The 23,027-nt window shown below is 38.7% G+C and overlaps 1 protein-coding gene across 1 annotated transcript in view; it reads left to right on the plus strand.

Moving 5' to 3' along the window:
- SLC9A9 (solute carrier family 9 member A9) overlaps nucleotides 1–23,027 on the plus strand; it is a 626,265-nt gene that overhangs the window by 159,911 nt on the left and 443,327 nt on the right. The window lies entirely within an intron of this gene.

Below are 23,027 nucleotides of genomic sequence, written 5' to 3' on the forward strand. Positions count from 1 at the left end.
AATACAGATTCTGTAATATCATTATAGTTTATTTTCTCAAGAACATTTTGAGTGGTAGTCCTTAATTATTCCTCTGTTCAACATATAGTGTTTCTTCTTTCAAATCTGGTCTTTGAATTATATGCTTTAAATTACCTTCAAAAATTGTTTACTATGAACTTTTCGAGCATATTGAAAATAGGGAGAACAGAAGCACAGATCACCATATAAACTCTGGTAATTATGAAATTTGGCTAATCTTTGTATCTCTACCCCCCTCCCCCGCACACCCACACAATCCCTCTCATCATGACTGGATTATGTTAAAGCAAATCCTAAACATCATATTTTACTTGTAAGTATTTTGAAATATGACAATTGCCATTATAAATATTAAAATTATAGACAACAATTATTTAACAATATCTAACATCTAGTCACTCTTCAAATAGTCTCGATTATCGTATTCTTACTATCATTATGACTTTATGTAGTATGTACAAATCAGAACCTAAACAAGGGCTAATGTTACAATTCATTGATAGGACTGGTGAGTTTCATTTAACCTAAAATTTTCCTCTTCGTTTTCTGTTTTTCTTGCCATGTATTTATTTCAAAAAAATAAGTAGCATGGTTGGATTTTGAATTGAAAATGGTTTATTAAAATGTTTCTCTATGTCTCATAGTTCTTGTGAACTGTTTGTTACATCTAGAGGCTTGATCAGATTCAGGTTCAACTTTTTTGGCAGTATTATGTAAAAGGTGATGCTGTGAGAATTCCATTGCACACAGGAGGCAAAGGAATTTAAATTGGCAAACAAAAAAGAGGTCTGCACCCTAATGTTTATTGCAGCTCAATTCACAATAGCTAAGACCTGGAACCAACCTAAATGCCCATCAACGATAGACTGGATAAAGAAATTATGGGATATGTACTCTTTAGAATACTATACCGCAGTAAGAAACAACGAAATCCAGTCATTTGCAACAAAATGGAGGAATGTGGAACACATCATGCTGAGTGAAATAAGCCAGTCCCAAAGGGACAAATACCATATGTTCTCCCTGATCGGTGACGACTGACTGAACACCAAGAGGGAAACCTGTTGGAGTGATGTGGACACTATGGGAAATGGTGGCTTGATCAGCATAGCCCTGACTGTTAATGAACAACTAAATACATTATCCCTCTTAGTAGTTTTTTTTTGTCTGTTCTACTTAATATGACTGGTTTAGATCTGTAATTGATGCACAGTTATTCTTAAGTGTTGAAAATTAACTGAAATGTGATCCCTGTTGAACATGGTGGTGGGAATGGGAGAGGGAAGAGATGTATAATTTGGGACATGCTCAGGCTGACTTGCCCCAAGTGGTGGAGTTGGAAGCATACCAGGGGATTCCAATTCAATCCCATCGAGGTGGCATGTACCAATGCCATCTCACTGTTCCAGGTGATCAGTTTCTCACAGTTGGTCATGGTGAAGGGACTGGGAGTCAAAGGGAGCACATAGACAAGTCTAGTACCTGCTAACGCTAACTGATGGAGTAAATAAAGGGGAGAGTGATCCAACATGGGAAGTGAGAATCTCAGCAGACTCATAGAATGGCAGATGTCCTAAATAGCACTCTGGCCTCAGAATCAGCCCTAAAGGCATTCGGAGCTGGCTGAAAAGCTCATGAGAGTATTTCAGGCATGGAAAGCCAAGACACTCTGGCAAAAGATCTCTGCGAGTGAGATCCCAGTGGAAAGAACAGGCCATCAAAGAAGGAGGTACCTTTCTCTGAAGGGAGGAGAGAACCTCCACTTTGACTATGAGCTTGTCTAAACAAGATAAGAATCGGAGAACTCAGAGGGCTTCCATAGCCTTGGAAACTCATGACTGGAGCATAGGGAGATTACTGATGCCATAGACAGGAGTGTCAATTGGTAAAGTCAATAACAGGAGTCACTGTGCACTTACTCCTCATGTAGGATCTCTATCCTTAATGTGCTGTACATTGAGATTTAATGCTATAACGAGTACTCAAACAATATATTTCACTTTGTGTTTCTATGGGGGTGCAAACTGTTGAAATCCTTACTTAATGCATACTAAATGGATCCTCTGTAAAAAAAAAAAAAAAAAAAAAAAAAAGAAATTATCAATTCCCAACTTGACTCTCACTGGGATTAAACATGACAATAGGTCTGCTCTGATTTCATCATCATTTTAAAAAATCATCTATTATTTTTCACTTTATGTTTCTGTGTGGGAGCAAACTGTTGAAATCCATACTTAATGTATACTAAGCTGATCTTCTGTATATTAAGATAATCGAAAATGAATCTTGATGTGAATGGAAGGGGAGGGGGAGTGGGAAAGGGGAGGGTTGTGGGTGGGAGGGACGGTATGGGGGGAAAGCCATTGTAATCCATAAGTCGTACTTTGGAAATTTATATTCATTAAATAAAAGTTTAAAAAAAAAAAAAAAAAAAAAAAAAGAAAGGCTAAAAAAAAAAAAAATAAAAAAAAAAAAAAAATAGTGATTGGTCACTCAGCTGTCAGTCTGATCCATCATATTATTGAACTGCTACTCCAGCAAAGACAACCAGAACATAGCTGCAGTTGAACAAGGAGGATTTATTACATGTTACCATCAGAGGCAATATTCACCATGGGGAAACACTGGCGGTCTCAGAGGTGTTACATGGGCGCTCTCACAGGTGTTCAAAGGACTTATTTTAGGACTCAGATTGATGTTTGGTGATTTAGGGAGGGTCCAAAGCATCAGGGATTTGCTCAGAATTAAATGCTTTCAGTAAGCGAAAGTGGCTTCATGTTTAGGCATTTTAGTTAAATCTTATGTAGAAGCAGGAAAGACTAGACTGATACGAAAGCTACAATTGGTGAAGCAGCAGCAGTCCCTCCTAATAGCCAGGGTGAGGGACGTTGGGTCATTTGTGCGGTGTGGTTGATTTATTTGTGTTTGGACACGCATATGTTGTAGTCTTGTTTTTGATCCATCACGGTCACAGAATGACAGTGTCTGATGTTCTGTTAGAACTCGGCCCAGATGACAGTACCAGGGCAACTTTTAAATGCCAAGGCTGCTTTTCTCTTCTTAGAATGGCCCTCTGACCCGCATAGGAGCACCCCATGGTAACTTATTCTAAGCGCAGAGCTCGGGCCCAAGCCCAGCCATAGTGAATCAACTGCTGGAATTTAACAATATCCTTGGCTAATTCACAAGAAACTTAAGTTTGGGAAGCTCTACTTTTTGAATTCCCCATTCTACTTAATGGGTTTTGTGCACTAATGGTTATTGCCTAATCCAGTATTTATTAAGGTTACAAACCACTGATATACTAATTCTATCCTAACTTTTGCATTTATTATCCTATAATCACCTTAAAAAAGAATTAACTTTTTTTAGTTCAAGTATTGAATATTCCATGGTATGATTAAAGAAACAGGCAGAAACCAGGACAAGTGGTCAATTCTTTCCCTATGTTTACTAATTTTCTTTTTGTAAAGAAGATTTATTTGTTTGAAAGTCAGAGTTACAGAGAAGGAGGGAGAGAAAGAGATAGATCTCCCATGCCCTGGTTCAACCTCCAGATGGCTGGATTAGCCAGGAGTGAGCCAGACTAAAGCCGGGAGCCAAGATATTCATCCATGTCTACCATTTGATCAGGGGCCCAAGCACTCAGGCCATCTTCTGCAGCTTTTCCCAGCCATTAGCAGGGAGCTAGATTGGAAGTGGAGCAGCCAGGGCTCAAACCATCACCCATATAGGATGCCAACATTGCAGGCAGTGGCTTTACCTGCTGTGCCACAACACCGACCTCTATGTACGAATTTTCAAAATATTCTGTTTGTTTCCTAGTATACTCCACGTGTGACCAAGGAAATGAGTTTTTAGAAAAAGTATCATTATGAAAACATGAGTTTTAATTTAGTTGATAGGTTTCAATCCATTGTTATCATTAGTCTTTTTGATGATCAAAATATTCCATTTGTGACATGGGGACCTCTTCAAATTAACCCCTGTATCTTTTTATCATAACTCCAGTGGTCTTAGGTAGGATTTTGCTTTGTGGTAGGACTGGATGTTCCAACTTTATCTTGTATGTTTCTGCACCTTACTTGTCATTAGCCACTTATTTAAGCAGGCTTGTTTCTTTCTAGGAGGGAAATTGATTTAGAAGCCATAACCTGGCACTAATGATGTTCATTGCTACTGGACTACTCATTGTTTCTAACCTTATCTTATTTTTAAAGGAGAAGTTAAATCATAAATTCATATTAGCATTTTAAGTTCAGCTTTAGGATTATAAGAATTTTACTCAACTGACTTGAATTTTAATTTGCATTTTCATTTTTCTTCCACAAAATTTTCTTCTTGGTATGACATTAATATAATTTCTTGTTCAAACATATATTCTCAAAAGTATAATAAATGATATTGAATACTAAAATATGATAACTGAAAGCTGATTAAGATTTCACTATGATTATTTTTAAACTTTGGATATATCTCACTAGGAATGCGCATTTAAAAATTGCTGCTTTAAAACCACTTGAAATAATTCCTCCACATAGCTAAGCCATAAGTCAGTACACAACGCACTGCTCTCTCATAGCTCCAGAGAAATGCAGAAGGCTCTTGGCAGCCACCAGAAGCATGGATTTAAGAAAAAGTATTTTCAGCCTGCCCGTGATTTCCAGCTGGTCAGGGCTGTGATCTTCTGCCATCTATGCACACTCTGCCTTGTAGGGTCAGGTCCCATTTCAGGTCACCTCTGCACACATCTGCATGTTGCAAAGCAGCACGTCCATTGTTCCCTGGCCCCAGGGCTGAAAGCTGAGTTGGTTGCTGAAGGATATTTATTGCATTCGGTTGAGTGATGCAGCCAGCTCCAAGCACAATTGACTTGTGTTCAAGTTTGGCCCCTTCTGTGGCTAGTGATATCCCTGAAGTTATGTTTACATGACACAGAAAAACTGATGGAAATGGAAAAAATAAATCCAACTCAGAAAGATTGTTATTTTTCTGCCTTGTGTCAAATAACTGGGCTGACTGAACTGTTTAAAGTATAAAACTGGCTCACTCTACAGAGAGAATCCCAGAAGCCAAGGACCTTTCCAAGCCTGGCACGGACCAGCTGTGCAACGTTGGGTGACCACTTAACCTCTCCAGCTTTTATAGATTCAGGAAGGTAGAAGAGAGTCGATCGTATCCCTTCCAACCCCTTATTTTACAGATGAAGAAACTGACTTTTCAACTGTAAAATGAAATGTTCCCTCCAGCTCTAATGTTCCATGATTCTTATTCTGTGAGATTGGCTTTTATTTTCAAACAAGCTTTTGTTTTAAAGAAACCAAAAGACAAAGCCTGCCACCCAGATATTCTGGGGTTCTAACCCCAACTTAGCAAATGCTAGAAATGATCTCATATAGCAGCAAGCTGCCTATTACAAACAGGAACACTTACGTTCTCTTCTTTTACTTAGAGCTAATTGTTATATTAAAAACATACTGAACTCACTATCTTCTAAATTGGTACAATTTAAGATCTTCAACAACCTTAAAACACCTAGTTAATCTTGTTCTACAATTATTCATTTATCGCCTAAATTATTGCCACTCACTAATTTATGAAAGAGAAACTATGCTCTCCAGGTCTGATATTTCTTGGCCTTCTTCAAATTAATTCTTTCCCACTTAGCTAAATCTTAGCCAGGTATTAGTATCTATTCATATTTATCTTTTATAGACACACATTCAAGCTTAAATCTAATTCTTCCTGCATGTTTCAGAGTCTCCTCAGCCAATTTTCAGTTTAGCTCCGAAGATGATTTGGCTAAAATCTGATTAATTTTATTTTTTCCTTTCCTCACCGGTGAATATCTTGCTTCTGATTAAGGTCATCAGCAGCACTTAAGGATGAGTGTGAGTAGATAAGTAACAGCAGAGGCCCCAAAGAGACAGGGTGTGGGAAACGGTGGGGTAAGGAAGAGAGAAGTTCATGGGGGGTTCCGGCAAAGAGCTCACAGAAAGGGAGTGATAAGGGATGATGGAGGGGAGAGCTGAGATGAAATGCAAGAACGTGAAAGCCTCAGCAACTGCGAATAGGCGCTTCAGTGGTTAATTACCCTGATTGGCTGGTGGGCGCCCAGGTGTGGCCAGGTAGGGGAATGCAGCCACTCAGGGGCGTGGCAAAGGCGTGGTCTTCCAGTTCACTAATCTAACAGTTTTAACCTGCATGCCTGCCTACTTCAGTTTGAGGTGGCGCTCCCAGCATATAGCTGGAAATCAGCACATAGCTGAGCAGCAGTATTGGTTTCTGGCCTATGGAAAAGTTATATTCATCTGAAACAAGGGAGATGCTTTTCTTCTTGTCCAACCATGAAGCCAGGATTTCTTTCTCCCTGTTCACCTGGTGGTCAGAGTCTAAAGTCTTTCTTGAGAGCATCAAATCATGGTTTGTAGACTCACAGATGCAGTTATAAGAGTATGGGGTTTCTTCTTTTTAGGTTGGAAGATATTCAAAATAGCACAGCACAACAAGTATTAAATAATCACCCAGAAGGTGCCAGAAACTCCTTGTGGTATTTGCTGGACTGACATTGCCTCCCAGGTTCCGGGAAGCTCCTCCTTCAAGCACATGTGGTCTGTGCATTTTCTCACTTCATCAATTTCCCTTTTTCCTTTTTCAATTAAAATGTCTTCATTTTAAATGATGCAGCTGCATTGAGACTCAAATACAGCTGCACTATCTTGAACTCCAAAAGTATTAATCTAGCATTCAAAACTAGAAAATAATTCTTACTTTATACACTTCTCCAATTCCCCCCCCCCCCCAGAGGAGTAATCCAGTGTGTTCTGATTCAAGTGACATTGTATAGGGCCTGCTCTATAGTTGCTCTGTCCAGTATGGTAGCTGTGAGATACATGAGTCTATTGAATACTTGAAATGTGGCTGGTCCAAAGTGATATGAAATATAAGTATGAATATCCCCTAGCTTTCATTTTTTAAGTTGTATTTTCATTTCATTTGAAAGGCAGAGAAACAAAGAAAGAGACAAAGGTCTTTCATCCACTGATTCATTATCCAAATGCCACAACAATCCGGGGCTCGGTCACACAAAAGTGGGAGCATGGAGATCAATCTAGATCTCCCTGTGGGCAACATGATCCAAGTATTTGAGCTGTTATTTGCTGCCTCCCAGGTAGTTCATTAGGAGGAAGCTAGAATCAAAAGCAGAGCCACTGCTTGAACCCAGACACAGCAATAGAGAATGAATACATCTCAAATGGAATTTTAACTATACCAAATGCCTGCCCTGAGATTTCAAACGTAGGGGCAGGCACTGTGGTGTAGTGGGTAAAGCTGCCTACTGCGATGCCGACATCCCCCATGTGCCCTGCTGCTCCACTTCTCATCCAGCTCCCTGCTAATGAGCCTGGAAAAGCAGTTGAAGATGGCTCAAGTCTGTGGGCCCCGGCACCCACATGGGAGACCCAGAAGAAGCTCCTGGCTTCAGAATGGCCCAGCCACAGCCATTGCAGCTATTTGGGAAGTGAAACAGCAGGTGGAAGATCTCTCTCTCTCTCTCTTTTTCTGCCTCTGCTTCTCTTTAAGTCTGCCTTTCAAATAAATAAATAAATCTTAAAAAAGATTTCAAATGTAATATAAAAAAGTAAAATGTCTCATTAATAAGTTATATTAATTACATGTTGAAATATTAATTTAATATTTAATTAAATAAGATATACTATTACAATTAATTTTCCCAGCTTCATTTCACTTTTTTAATATTACCATTAGAAAGTTTTAAATTACACATATGGCTTATATTATATTTTTATTGAACAGCATGGCAATAGAGCAATACAGAAATGGAACTGTTGTAAGCCAAAAATATCATCCTTAACTGAAATTCGGCAATAATTTAAAATTGAGAGAAAGAATTATGCAAAGACAAAATACACAACACACTGCAATGATTATGTTATTTGGTGAAATGCAAGCAATGTATTTTTATGAGATTGAACTTATATGTTGAATTTTCTTTCTAAAGTCTCTTTTCCCAGTCTCATTTTTTTTGCCCTAGTTTCATAATAACCCATAACCTAGTTAATGTCCATGCTTCAGAAGCAAAGAGAAAAGCAAATATATGTAGATAGATATATAGATAGATAGATAAAATTTAAATACCATATATGTGTGATTTAAACCATAAATACAGCAGCCTCTGATCTGAGAAAAGAAGGTTCAATAAACTACTACCCAGATGTCTCAGGTGTGCTCTTTTCCTAAGTAGACCATAAATAACAAGTTCTTAGAGTCTGACAGTCTCAGAGCTGTTTTTTTCAAATGCCCATTATGTTTAGTTTTATATAGCTTATCACGAATCCAATAAACTTGACATTTATATTATGTTAGCCTTATTTCAAAGTATGTTGATGCATTTAATGTCCCTAAATTGAGTAAACCCAACATTAGAAATAAATATTTATATGAATAGAATAAATATGGTCCTTAACTCTTGTCATCAAGTTTAGAGTTTAAAAATCTCATTCGTAGGCCAGCACCGCGGCTCAATAGGCTAATCCTCCACCTGCGGTGCCGGCACACACGGTTTGGTTCTAGTCCCGGTCGGGGCGCCGGATTCTGTCACGGTTGCCCCTCTTCCAGTCCAGCTCTCTGCTGTTTCCCGGGAGTGCAGTGGAGGATGGCCCAAGTACTTGGGCCCTGCACCCACATGGGAGACCAGGAGAAGCACCTGGCTCCTGGCTTCGGATCAGCGTGATGTGCTGGCCGCAGCGCACCAGCCATGGCAGCCATCGGAGGGTGAGCCAACAGCAAAAGGAAGACCCTTCTCTCTCTTTCTCTCTCTCTCTCTCTCTCACTGTCCACTCTGCCTGTCCAAAAAAAAAAAAAAAAATCTAGTTTGTGTAAATTGAGTTTACCAATTAAATGAGGCAAAATACACACCATGGCTAATAAGATCCTTTTTTTATTATCAATAGTAAGTGGTATTTAATTATAGATCTAAGAAAGTGTTGGCAAAAGCTTCAAAACATAAAGGGCTTGTTGAGTTTTGCGTGGTATAAAGTAAATGTTTATTGAACAGAAAGCACAATCGTTGTCCATGGTGTGAGACAGGCCTGTGTTTAAAACCTTATTTTATCTGACTCACCCAAATCTTAGTTTCTATATTTATAAAACAGACAGTAAGATTTACTTTAAAGGTATTTATAAGGATTAAATAAGGTAATATATATTATTTATTGTTATATTGTTATGCTGTAGCTATTTTTATCACACTATGATGAAGATGCTTTTTTACCATCAACATAACATAGTGAGAAATACACCTTTTCGCTTGTTTTTTTATGAATAACAGATTTCCATGTGTGTTCGTATTTGATTAGTTGAATCTTCCCCTGAACAACAACATTAATTTGTTGTTTGCTTGGATAAAGTTGGCAATAATAGGTGTAAAGTTATAATTTTGCTTTAAATAAAATACAAATACACATTTTAATTTACTTTCATAGGTATAACATAGTGATTTTTTTTTAAAGCAAAACAAGACATTGTCATTTCACACCTATATTCTGGTAAACGTCTCTAAAATCATGGATATTTTTCTTATGTAACTGTGAAACCATTATGAAACCTAAAACATTTTCCATAATCCTTCAGTAACATCTAATATAAAGTCTGCATTTCAATTTCCCCAATTTTTGCCCTGTGTTTTCAAATCAGAACCCAAACAAGAGTCACAAGTGACATGTAGCTGACATATTTGCAATCTCTTTTAGTGTTCCCTATCATCTTTACTTTTCATGATATTATTGAGGAAATTAGTGAAATTCTATAGGAACTCTTGCATTCTAAATGTGCCTATTTGCTCTCTGTGGTGTCATGTCATTGTTCTTGTACCTCCATAACTGTAAGTTAGTACTTCCATAACATTTTCGTGATTTCTTCCATTGATTCTTATTGTCCAATCTATTAGTTTCATTAGGATACATGAAATAATGATTCTTTACTAATTATGTCATTTCTTCAAAAATTACTAGTTATAATTATTCTTGTAGCAAAAAATATTCTATCATATTACTATTTTAAAGCACTCTTTTTTAAAAAAAAAAAGATGTATTTATTTATTTGAAAGTCAGAGTTATACAGAGAGAGGAGAGGCAGAGAGAGAGGTCTTCCCATCTGCTGGTTTACTCCCCAGTTGGCCAAAGTGGCCAAAGCTGCACCCATCTGAAGCCAGGAGCCAGGAGCTTCCTCTGGGTCTCCCACATGGGTACAGATTCCCAAGCACTTGGGTCATCTTCCACTGCCTTCCCAGGCCATAGCAAAGAGCTGGATCAGAGGTGGCTCTGCAGGCTGCGGCTTTACCTGCTACGCCACAGCACCGGCCCCTTAAACCACTCTTTATAACATCTAAAGGGCATGTAGACATTACCTGGATCTTTGGTCTTAAGCAGCCATAAGAAAATTTTCTTTTTAAACAAGATTTAAATATAGCTGTAATGCCATCATAACACTAAAATATTAATAGTAATTTAAATTTTTGTTTATTTGAGAGACAGAGGGAGAGGGGAGAGGAGAGGGAGAGGGTAAGGGAGGGGAGGAGGGAGAGAGCGAGATACTGTGAGAGAGTGCAAATTCACATTTTCTGGTTTACTCCCCAAATGCCTACAATGATCCCTGGTTGGGGCTGAAGCCAAGAATCAGGAACTCAGTCTAAGTCTCCCACATGGGCAGCAGGAACCTAATTCCCGGAGCCTTTCCTGCTGCCTTCCTGGATCTGCATTGGCTAGATGCAGATCAGGAGACAAAGAAGCTACAGTCAAGAGACAAAGCCTGGAGTCAAACCCATGCACTATGGTGTGGGTCTAAGGCATCTTAACTGGTAGGCTAAATGCCCAGTCCTAGCAGTAATTTTTGCAGTAGGCAAAATAATGGCCCTCCAAATATGTCCACACCCTAATAACCCGACTCTGTGAATATTTTATATTACACGGCAAAGGGGGCTGTACAGCTGTGACTAAATGAAAGATTTTGAGATGTGGAAACTACCCTGTATTATCTAGGTGGGCCCAATCCAATCACGTGGGTCCCTAAAAGCTAGAGAACCTTTCTGGGCTGTGGTCAGAGGGAGACATGGCTTTGGAATACAGACCTAAGGAAATGTAGTGTTTCTTGCTTTAAAGATGGAGGAAGGCATCTAGGAGCCAAGGAGTTCTAAAAAAGCTAGAAACAGCAGGGAAACTGATCCTCCTCTGGAGTCCCCAGAGAGAAATGCAGCCTGCAGACACCTTGGTTTTATCCAAGTGAGACTCATGTTGGAATTCTGACTTACAGATCTATTAGATAATAAATTTGTGTTATTAGAAGACATTAAGTTTGTGATAATTTGTTATGGCTGCAATTGAAAACTAATATAATTCTTAAATATTATCAAATATTAGTTAGGTTAATGTTTCCCAAATTGTCTCATAAAAATTTTTATAGCTGCTTTATTTAACCAAGGATCCAGACAATGTGTGCACGTTGCTTTTAGGAATGATTTAAAGTCATAAAGTAGTAGGATATTTCTTACAGAAAGCAGCTTGAGGAGTCATCCCATCTAACATCCTTGTTTTACAAAAGAGCAAACTAAGGTTTGGAGGTGAGTGACTTTGCCCTGGGACAATCATTTAAAATTTAACATTATAATCACTCTAAAAATTTCATGAGAGTCAGCGCTGGATTCTGGGAAAGTAGTGACCTTAACTGGGCTTTCTTGCCCTTTATTATGGCAATCTATATGATTCTGCTAAGGCCAAGAGCTGTTGGTTTCTATACAAAACTCGGTGCTGGTGAGGCCTTGAGCGCTGTGCAGTCCCTGTAGAAACAGCAAATACTAAGCTTTCTCTGCCATGAGTAGCTTGAGCACCTAGATACCTGCTTCAGAGAAGTCCTTAGATGCAAAGTGGGAAAGTATGAGTCCTGAAGGACATACTGGAATAGCAGAAATCTGTGAAACCTGGTGGAGAGAAGAGGGAGTAGACTGGCATTGGGCCTGCATGAGTGAACTTGATCTTCTCGGTTACTGGATAATGGGGTGGCCCTCTCAGATGCCTGCAGGATAGGCCACCTCTTCCATACCACTGATGGATCTTCTGCCATTTATAGGACTGCTATGATGGAGGGTGGTCCAACAGTTTGAAGCTCCAGTAAACGAACAAAAAAATAAAAATGCATCAAGATTTTCCAGAAGCCTGAAAGCAGAAGATCAGCCAGATACACAGAGAATGCACCTAGGGAATAAATTCCTGTGTAGTTGGGAGACAGTTTGAACAACCTTACAAGAAATCTTAAGTAGACCAAGGGCAGATAAGAGTCATGATTTTTCAAGTGAATAACTAAATAAAGAAGAGGATGTTGCATTGAAGATATCAATTAATAGAAGGTTAAATAGATGAATACTCTGAAAATATTGAGTAAGTTATTACAAAGATGCAACGCAAATCATGAAGACAATAGAAATGTACATATGATGTCTAACAGACATCATATGCGAACAATATTTGTCCCAAGAAGAGAAAAAAGAAAGTGGATGAAAATAATTGAACAAATGAAGTGAAATCTCTCTGGGCTAAAGAAAATACTTGACTTTGCAGATTAAGTATATCTGAATTTATCCAGTTTCTGGAAAGAGTGATAAGAAAATCCATATACAGGCAAAATTATTAAACTGTAGGGAAGAAGAGCCAATTTTTCAAGGAGAATCCCAGAGACAACAATCACAAATAAACCAATTAGAAGTGCAAAAGAAACAGACCACCACTGGATTTCTCAGTTGCAATATTTGATGTTGGAAGAGAGACTGGAGTAATATTTTCAGACTACAGAAAAATATAACTGCAGCTCAAGCATCCTATAGTCAGCCAAGATGTCATTCATCTGTCTGTGTAAAAGAAAGCTGCTTGGAATATAATGTGCTATGGTCCCCTAAGAGTTCAAGTGTTGGAAGCTTGGCCCCCAGGGTGGTAATGTTGAAGGTGGTGGATCTTTAAGAGGTGGAGCCTGGTGGAAGGTCCTGGGTCACTGGGGAGATTGTGAACCCCAGCTTCACAGGCTTACTGTTGTGTCGTGTGATCTCTTCCTCTCGCACATGTATAAATCAATAGGGCTGCTCAGTCTTGGGTGCTCAGCCTCTAAAACTGTACACTCAATGAATCTGTTTATGAAGTTAGCCTGCCTCAGGTATTTCGTTATAGTAATGAAAAAGAGCCTAATAGAGCAAGAATAACATTTCTGAGGAATAAATGCTAGAAAACAGTCTAACTGATCATCTGAGCTAGTTGCTATAAACAAGAATACTTTGAATTTTTCCAAGAAGAAACGGTCTGCTGACTGCTTCACAATCAAAACCAGCTTATATGTAATTTACAAAAACACACTAAAGAAGTAATCTTCAACAAGCAAAAGGTTTGCAAATAAATTGATGGGCCAGGAGACACCATGAACATGATAACACAAAATTGAGTGACAATAACAATATGAAACAAAACATAATTTAAGGTTCATAGCACTAAGTAAGAATAAGGGCACATCCTATATGATCAATGACATAGTTGGTGGAGAAAATATAGTGGTCACAAAAGTACAGGTGACAAAATCATAATAGCAAAGTGTAAATTTAAAAATTTAGAAATGTAAGAAGAATCAGTTTAAAATGTATTTAGTGTGGATGCCTTCAATAAAACTCTTTTAGAATTAGAGAGAGCTGATAGAAATAAAGTAAGAAATTAATCAATTTGGGGATGGCACTGTGACGCAGTGGGTTAGTGCCCTGACCTGAAGCACCAGCATCCCATATGGGCGCCAGTTTGAGATCCGGCCTCTCCACTTCTGATCCAGCTCTCTGCTATGGTCTGGGAAAGCAGTGGAGGAAGGCCCAAGTCCTTGGGCCCCTGTACCCATGTTGGAGACCTGGAAGAAGCTCCTGGCTTTGGATCAGCACAGCTGTGGCCGTTGTGGCCATCTGGGGAGTGAACCATTGGATGGAAGACCTCTCTCTCTCTGCCTCTCCTCTCTCTGTGTAACTCTGACTCTCAAATAAATAAATAAATCTTTTTTAAAAAAGAAATTAATCAGTTTGATGCATGAGGCATGTAACAGACCTTTAACTCTCCTTATCCAATGGAAAAAAATGCTTTCTGTATTTCCCAGGAAAATTTCAAAAGTTTCCCATGTATTTAGCCACAAGGGAAACATCAACAGATTTTAGCAACAGTAGACATTTTGTTTTTGCCAGCAACCATTTCTCATTACTATCCATGAAAAATAAACAAAGAATGAAAATAACTCAATACATTAAAAATTAAAAGAAATTAAGATGGTAATTATTTAATATCTAAAATAGAAAGTTAAGAGGTAACTTTGGACTAATATCTGGTACAAATCAAAACAAAAGTGAAGAAATTCAGAGGAAGATTTGTAGAGTTAGGTATCTTCATTATTGCAGAAGAAAGACAGAATATGAATTTAGAACATAGCCTAAGAAACCAAAAAAAGAAGAAAAACATAAATCCAAAGATATCTGGAAGGAGTAAATAAAGACAAATGCTAGTTATAATAAAGTGAAAAATAAATAACAAAACCAGAAAGATGGATAGATCCAAAATTAGTGTGCAGAAAAACTGTGAGAATAGATGAAGTCATTGTTACCTTAACTAGGGAGAAAAGAGAGAAGAGAAAATAGAAAAGATTTGATAATGATGAGGAGACATAGCCTCAAATAACATAATAATTAACATAATGTATCATGCAACTCAATAGCAAAAAATATTAACCATGAAGTAAATTATAAATATTACTCCAAGAATAAATTAAAAGATTGAACAATCTAAATGCCACAGACAAGATTGGAGAGGTGATTAAAGATCTGCTATGGAAAAGGCATCCTGACCAGTTGAATTAGATCTAGCTATAAAGGGCAGAGAATTCTGAAAAAAAAGCTAAAGACACACAGAAACATGAAATATATCTTGTTTGTTTTCAAGTGACATAATGCTAAAATAAAAATCTTGAACTACAACAAAATAGGGAAATGGTAAAACAGTCCCATTTGTAATTATTAAAGCAAAAGTTTGAAATAAAATGCTCACAAATAGAGTCCAATAATGCTAGTTGCACAAGATCAGAGATCTTACTCATTAATATATCCCCAAGACCTGACTAGAACCTGTCTCAGAGGAGATCACCAGTAAATCCTTGAGAAATAAATGCTTCCAAAGAATGATAGTGCTTACCAAGCAGAATATTCCATACAAGTGAGATCATCAGCATGATGCATTACATTGATAAATTAAAGGACAATAAACATGTGACAGTATCAGTGAGGAAAGGGCATTTAATAACATGCATCAGCATTACTAAGAAAAACTCAAAGCAAAAAGGAATAAAAGGAAATTATTTCAATATAATTCAAAGTATTTGCTAAAATCCAATAGCAAATGCTGTTCTAAATGACAACTTGAAATTGGGTTATTTAAGATTTTATTTATTAGAGGACTATTTGCAAAAGTGTCAATGTAGAAGAACTACAAAGAGCAGTGCAGGAATCTGGAACTTGGTAGCAGCCAAACAGTTACCACCACTAGGTCCAAAGGGATCAGAGGAGAGAGCAGACACCAGAGCCCAGCGGGAGAAATGTTGTGGAGTCTGTCACCTTGTGGAGAGCAATGACTCTCTCTGTTCAGAAACACTTTTAGTTCAAGGCGAAATTTCAGGGAAAAAGTTAGAAGATAAATACACGTGTTTCCATTTATACTATCCCGCTGATCTCTCCTGGTACTCCCCACTGGCCAAACTTAGTCAGAAAACAGAGGAAATGGGTCTATGGATGTCTTCCATATAGTCGGAGTCCCACAGACCAGAACTTGTGGGAAAGGAGAGAGATTTTGATAGGGCACAGAAACCTAGCAAACACCAAAAAGTATCTTAATAAATTAAAATTAAAATAAGTCAAGAAGGTGATTATTTAATATCTAAATTGGAAAGGAAAGAGGTAACTAGAACAAAACAAATCTAGCAAATCTAGCAAAAACAAAACAAAAATAAAAATGTTTCATAAAAATGGAAATTAACAAACAAAGCTACCATTTTTGGTTGATGGTGCACTATTTAAAAACTATTCAAATTTTACAAAATTTTTATAAAGTCCTTGTATATCAGAGGAATATACAAAATCCAATACCATTTTAAAAATTTTAACAACAAATATTACAAAATAGAATACAATATCTATAAATTTTATACATATTGGGACTAATTTCAATAAAAAATACAAATATAAAACAGTAAATTAAATTACAAAGCAAGGTATGAACAAAAGAAAAGATGTGGCATGTTCTAGGATAGGCAGATTTAATTATGGATATATTTCTCTTTTGCTTTTGTTTGCTTCTAAATTTCTCCTTTAAACCACAAAACACTTCACCAAGTTGTGAGATCCCTGTTACTTCCCATAAACCTTCCATCAGCTTCTAGGCTTCTCATCCTATTTAGTTATGACCTCCAAAAATGTTTTTAATGTCCATCATTGTGTACCAGTATTTCAAGCCTTATATGCCAGCAAATGTTTGCATTTTACTCTCCTATTTGAACAGCAATTTTTTGTACAGAAAATTATAGATTCAAAGTGATTTTACTTCTCTTATTCCTTCAAATATCTATTCATCTATGTTTTTATTTTAGTGTACATCTAATGCTCGTGTTATCTAGATGTTGAACCACTATTTCTATCATGCATGTGTACTAAAGTTTTATAAGGTTTTTAATTTTTTTTATTTATTCTTTTTATTTGAAAGGGAGCGGGTAGGTGGGGGAAAGAGAGAGAGTTCTTTCATCCACTGGTTCACTCCCCAAATGCTTACAACAGCCAGGGCTGGGCCAGGCTGAAACCGGGAGCCAGAAACTCCATCCTGGTCTCTCAGATGGCACGGATGCCAAGGACCTGACCCATCACCTGCTGCCTCCCAGGGTACCCGTTAACCCATTCTGCTGGAGTCAGACTTTCATAGAGGATGCAGATGTTCTAGGCAGCATCTTAAGCAGTGAACCAAAGGTCCATACTCGTCTCCTGGTGTGTTAAAAATATTTTTATCTTTTCAATCTTTCCTGATTCCTCCTTGAAGAATTCCTCAATTGGATTTCCTATTTATGTAATTCATTTCTTCAGCTATATCTGTTATCTTATTTACTGAATCTATTATGAATGAAATAAGCTGCTACATTTTTCATATTGTTGTATTTTCCAAGTGCTATATTTGTCATACCTAATATTCCCTCTTATTTATTTTGATTTTCCCTTATGTCTTTAACTATTCAACATGCTTGCTCAAAATGTTTGCTGTGTCTGTCCTAGTACTTCTGCTTCTGTTCACTGGTTTTTCTCTGTAAGTTGCCATAAGCTTCAGGTACCTAGCAGTGTTTCCTCATGTTCCTTTAGGAATTTCAGTGATTGAACTGACAAGATATAATACAGAAGGCCTCCAAACTACAGTTATCACCTAAATTTGTTATCATCCCACCATCCCAGTGATTCTTCCCCAAAATGACTTTGACCCCCAGGAGACATTAGCTGAGGAAACATTTTTTGCTTGTTACAACTGGGAGAGATGTGAGATTGGCATCTGATAGGTAGCCGGCAAGGATGCACATGACAGCCTCCCTTAACAGATAATTAATTATCTGGCTGGAAATGTTAATAGTGCCAAGTTTGAGAAACGCTGCCCTAACCAGTTGCTATCTCCCTAATGAAGATACCGTTCAGTGCAATTCCTGTGAAAACCTAGCAGTTTCAGGTTGAAACCGGATAAAGTTATCTTAAAGCTCATAATGCAGAATAAAAGCACAAGAAGCCTGCTTAACCAGATAAAAGAATACACTATAAAGCCATTATCACCAAATCAGTATGATATTGGCCAAGAAATAGAATGACCAGTGAAAAAAATAATAGAATATCCAAAAACATTTCAGTATAAATGAGAATTTGACAGAGGTGGTATGTCATTCCATTAAGAAAAAAATGGCTTATTTAACAACGGTATTTGCACAGTTGACTGGCTCTCCATTTAGAAGATGATCAATTTGGGCACTTATCTCACCACTTACAAAGCTATATTTAGAAGAATTAAAATGTAAATGATAAACTCCTGTAAGAATGTGTAAATCTATATTTATAGATTATTGCTATGGAAATTCTCTAAAAAAGAATGAAAACTATGAATTCATAAGTCAGTACTAGACATTTTGACTATACAAAAAGAAAATACTTCCAAATGGGAAAAGATGGTATAAAAAAAGTCAATACACAGACAATGGATTGAGGGGAAGTCATTTAAATAGAGAGGACAGGTACTTTTAACTCTGATATACACAGAACAAAATGGCCGTCTACCCATAAGTAACAGAAACACGGACAAATATCAGAAAAGACAGTTTGTGGAGGAGCCATTGTACTTGGACCATAAAAGTGAAGGCTTGTTCAAGCTCACAAGAAGTCCTGGAAATAGAAAATAAAAGAACAGCCAATCATCTTACAGTTTGGCAACAATTATAAAACAAAGTAACAGTTATTGCTGGCAGCGATGCAGGGAAAAATGGTCTATTAGACATTCTGAATGGAAATTTGAATCATTAACGGACTTTTGGAAAACAATTTGGCACTGCCACTATAACTTAAAATATGTATCCCCTTATGACATAGTAATCTGACTCCTGGGAGTCTACCCCACACAAGTGAAAACACTAGTTCTTAAGTGTATGTATGAACAAGGATGTTTATTGGAACAGGTTGTTTTATTATTTATATTTTTTATTTTTTGACAGGCAGAGTTAGACAGTGAGAGAGAGAGACAGAGAGAAAGGTCTTCCTTTTTTCGTTGGTTCGCCCTGCAAATGGCCGCTACGGCTGGCGTGTTGCCATGGCCGGAGCTGCTCCAATCCGAAGCCAGGAGTCAGGTGCTTCCTCCTGGTCTCTCTTGCGGGTGCAGGGCCCAAGGACCTGGGCCATCCTCCACTGCCCTCCCGGGCCACAGCAGAGAGTTTTTAAGACCATAGATTATAGGACATCTACACAAGTATCATGTAGCCGTTAAAAAGGATAAATTAGTGCTCTTCCAGTTGACTTGAGGATTTTCCAGGAAGCATTGTTGTCTCTGTAAAGTAAGCTGTGGAAAAGTATATAGAGAATATGATTCAAATCTTTAAAACCAGGGGCAGGCATTTGGCCTGGCTGTGAAGATGCCCTCATCCCATAGCAGTGTTGGATTTGAGCCCTGGCTCCACTCCTCATTCCAGGTTCCTGTTAATGTACATCCAGGGAGGCCACAGGTGATGCCTCTAGTTCCTGGGTCTCTGCCATCCACATGGGAGATCTGGACTGAGTTCTGGCTCCCAGCTTGGACCACTGTTACAGGTATTTGGGAAGTGAAGCAGCAAATGGGAGCGCTCTCTCTCTCCCCTCCCCTCCCCTTCCCTCCCCTCTCCTCTCCTCCCCTCCCCTCCCCTCTCCTCTCCTCTCCTCCCCTCCCCTCCCCTCTCCTCTCCTCTCCTCTCCTCCCCTCCCCTCCCCTCTCCTCTCCTCTCCTCCCCTCAAAATCCAATATTTTTTATAAAAAAAAGTTTAAAAAATATTTTAGTAGTAGTAGGGTACTTTATTTTTTTTAAAAAAATATTTATTTATTTGAAAGAGTTACAGAGAGAGGAGAGACAGAGAGAGAGAGGTCTTCCATTCGCTGGCTCACTCCCCAAATGGTTGCAATGGCTGGAGCTGAGCCAATCTGAAGCCAGGATCCAGGAGCTTCTTCCAGGTCTCCCACATGGGTGCAGGGGCCCTATCACTTGGGCCATCATCAGCTGCTTTCCCAGGTACATTAGCAGGGAGCAGGATCAGAAGTGGAACAGCCAGTACACGAACTGGCGCACGTGTGGGATACCCGGGCTGCAGGTTGAGGCTTTAACCCACTGCACCACAGTGCTGGTCCCACTAGGGGCCTTTAAAAAGTTAATGGAAATGGAATTGAAAGATGAGTTTATACTTGTGTAAAAAAATGAAGTCCAGACATATGAAGAGTCTTCAGAAAGTTTGTGGAAAATGTGTATTATGAAAAAACTATGCCTAGATTTCAAAATCTCTTCACACTAAAATGAACTTAACTTTCAGTCACCTTTTTCCATAGACTTTTTGAAGTACCTTTATATTTATGAATAGAGAACTGACTCCTCTGTCTGTGTGTGTATGTCACTTGTACATTGGAAAGCAGGACTGTTGAGGTAGAACCATAGCAACTTCTTGCTTGCTTCTCCTTCTGCCCGCTTTGAAAGTGTCTTGTGGGGCTACACCTTTCCCAGCTGCTGGTTGGGGACCTGTGGACGTAACGTTCAACTACAGCCTCACTTTAGTGATGAATGTATCCAATCCCAAGTAATAATGCAACTTTTCAATATAAGACTTTACTTCCTTTCCCCAAGCCTGCTGGAGGCGGGCTGCCTGTCTTTTGGAGAAAAGAGAGGGGTGTGGTCTTTCCTTCTCACATGCCTGTCTACCACCAGCTAGATGAGTGTCTGGCTTCTACCAGGTGGGAGGAAGAGATGAGATAAAGAAACATTTTATATGATCGGTTGTAAGCCACCATCAGAGCAGCTGAGCAGACATAGCCTATGAGATTTCTCAGGGGAAAGTCAAACTGTTCCACCGTATGCCCATACGCCATGGTGAAGTCGAGTTGCTTGCTGGTCTAGGAGAAGTCTCTGTCCCTGGGCATCAGATGAAGGAAAAACACCCCCACCCTCTCCATGAGAAGGGGTAGATTCATGACCAGCAAGTACAGAAAAAACTCCCATCACAATTCTTTACGGTAGGCTAGGACCTTGAGACTCTTCTGTGTTTGTAGCATGGGTCAGCAGTTCAGGGGTCATGGGCCATGCGAACTGGGTTTCAAGGGCTTGAAGACTGTGCATCTTTCTACAAAAAGTGTTTTCTTCGTTCCTCAGTTTAGACTTCTGATCTAATTTAGATTGCAGTATAAAGAGAAATTAGTAGGACATACATCATATTATAAGGTGAGTACTAAGAAAGAGGGAAGATAGGAATTTCAGAGAGGGAAGAGATGGGGAAGAGAGACATACAGGGGCCTGCATCGTGGCACAGCAGGTTAAGTGGCTGCCTGCAATGCCGGTACCCCATATAAGTGCTAGCTCAAGTCCTGGTTGCTCCATTTCTGATCCAACCTCCCTACTAATGTGCCTGGGAAAGCAGGAGAAGATGGACCAAGTGCTTGGGTCCCTGCTGCCCATGAGGGAGTTCCAGGCTCCTGGCTTCAGCATGGACCAGCCCAGGTCACTGTGGCCATTTAGGGAGTGAAGCAATGGATGAAAGATCTTGCTCTCTCTCTCTCTCTCTCTCTCCCTCTCTCTCTGTAACTCTCTCTTTCAAATAAAAGAAAAATCTTTTTAAAAAGAGACATGCAAAAAAGGAAAAGGAAAGAGACTATTGAAGCAAACAAATAGAGTATGTACATTGTGATCACAGTTATTCACTTATCTGGAAGCACCTCTGTGTACTTACAAAAAAAAAAACTTCAGAATTTCATAAAAGTGAGAAAATTACCAATCGGTTTTTGTGCTATGTTAGTAAATCACCACCAAGTGTAATGAGAAGTTCTCAAAGGAAAAATTTTAATACTCAGTGTGATATTGGGGATGCCTTAAAGTAAAAAATCTTAAAAATGCATTGAATTCATGTATTATATGGAAGTCACACATCTTGACTTGCTCCAGCAGCTAACGTGTGCTAAGAATCCAAAGTGCTCGATGAAGCCCTGAGCACTGGATGCTGGCTTTCATAAGGTGACTACTGGTTCATGTTAATTGAATTTAGAAAATTCACTGTGGCATTATCCTGTCTGGAGACGAAATTAAATGCATGGATGATAATTCATTTATTGAAATTAGAAGCCAAGAGGAATATAGATATAAAATCCAATCTCTGTTTTGCTGCTGTTGAGCCCAACTAGCCTCTACTTGACAAGTGTCACAGCATCATGCTGTTTTGATTATTGGGAGTTAGGAGACCTGAGGTCTAGTTCCATCCTTCTTACTAATGCTCAAGGCAAATTCAAGCTGGCCACATAACCTTTCTAGGCCTTATTTTCTTCATATATTCCTGCAGGAATTGGATGATCACTAAGATGATTTCCTGCTTCGTATTAGTAATTCTCCAACTTAAGCATTCATAATATTCACTTGGAGAGTTTGTTAAAATACATAATACTGGGTTCTGTTTCTGGGAGCAGGTCCAAGACCCTAAGTTGACCCAGAATCTCACTTATGCTAGTGGTTAGTCCAGAGGCCTAGAAACATGAATTAAAAAAAATTGCTGAGTGAAACATTTGTTTTTCTGAGTGAATCAGGCAAAGTACAGAGAGTGAAGTAGGCTCATGCCATGGTTTGGATGTAGTTTGTGTGTTGGAGGCTTTGTCCTTGTCCTTAGTGTGGCAATGTCAGGAGGTGATAGAAACTTCAGGCAGTGGAGCTTAGTGAGAGGTGGTTATGCCACTGGGTGCACCGTCTCAGAAGGGATTAATGTAGTTCTGCGGGTTCCCAGTTAGTTCCCACGACAGTGAATTTTATTAAAGAGTGAGCCAGCCTCTCTCCACTCCTGCTTCCTGCCTTGCTATATGCTGTACCACACTGCCACCAAGATGCCACCTTCCATGAATGTAGTGTAGTCAAGAAGCCCCTTATTAGAAGCCAAATTGGTGGAGCCATCCAATCTTGGACTTCCATCCTCCAAAAGCTGTGAGCTAAATAAACTTCCTTTATTACTCGTGAGTATATTTTTTTTTTATTTATTTTAATTTTTATTTAATAAATATAAATTTCCAAAGTACAGCTTTTGGATTACAGTGGCTTTTCCCCCCCATAACTTCCCTCCCACCTGCAACCCTCCCCTTTCCTGCTCCCTGTCCCATTCCTTTCTC

Source organism: Oryctolagus cuniculus, chromosome 4 (genome assembly GCF_051225735.1).
Source record: "Oryctolagus cuniculus isolate XC-2025 breed Fujian yellow rabbit chromosome 4, ASM5122573v1, whole genome shotgun sequence".
NCBI classification, from domain to species: domain Eukaryota; kingdom Metazoa; phylum Chordata; class Mammalia; order Lagomorpha; family Leporidae; genus Oryctolagus; species Oryctolagus cuniculus.